We start from the raw sequence: 1,080 nt of genomic DNA, 5'->3' as shown, positions 1-1,080 counted from the left end.
TAACCAAAAATACTTCAGAAAAAATTAAAAAAAAACAAATTTGGAAGATTTATGTTATCTAAATCCAAGACTTATTATAAAACTACATCAATCAAGACAATGTGGTACTGGCAGACAGAGAACTATATTAGTGAAACAAAACAGTTATTTCAAAAATAAACCCATTGGAGTTCCCTGGCGGTCCAGTGGTTAGGACTCATTTCTTTCACTGCCTTGGCCTGGGTTCAATCCCTGGTCAGTGAACTAAGATCCTACAAGCAGTGCAGCCAAAAAAACAAAACGAAAAACAAAAATAAACCCAAACATATGTGGGCAATTGATTTTTAACAAAGTTGCAAGTGGAAGAAAGGGAAGTTTTTCAACAAATGGTGCTAGAATAATTGGATATACACAATGCCAAAAAAAAAAAAAAAAAGCCAAAAACTCTGATCAATACTTTATACCATACATGAGTTTGCAGAGGAATTACAAAAGGAAACAAGGAAGCTTTTGGGGTGATGTTATGGGTTTTGGTGAGGGCTTATATTATATATGCATATATCAAAACAGCAAATTGTATACTTAAAATATGTATACGTGTATATGCAGTTTGTTGCATATCCATTATACTTCAGTAAAGCTGTTTTTAAAAATACTAATACGTTTATTTATTATCAATTACTTAAGTGCCTTTTTAATACACACATTCGTATAAACAAGTGCATGTTAGATATATTTAACAGACACTTGTACTCATAAAACAGAACAGCTATTATCACCGTTTGCTGTTTCTCATCACAAATTTACGCTAAGCACTTTATGAAAGATGAAACACTTCCACATGTGGAAAGAGTGTTCCAAATGAAAGAGCACTGTTTGGTGGAAACCAAGAAGAGATTCTGTGTGCTTGGGCTTACTATCCATGTTGCTTGGCTTCATTTACTTGGTGAGAATAACAAAGCTGACTGACCACCGAAGAATTCCTATCATCACAAGAGATGCCCACACAGTTGTTATTATTGAGGATCAGCCAGGAACTTGACCCAAGTTTCAGAAATGTAAACCCCCATAATTTGATCTCTGCTACAAGGACACGTGAAA

This window comes from Balaenoptera ricei, chromosome 11 (assembly GCF_028023285.1).
Source record: "Balaenoptera ricei isolate mBalRic1 chromosome 11, mBalRic1.hap2, whole genome shotgun sequence".
NCBI lineage: Eukaryota > Metazoa > Chordata > Mammalia > Artiodactyla > Balaenopteridae > Balaenoptera > Balaenoptera ricei.
Note: the sequence above shows the minus strand (reverse complement) of the source record.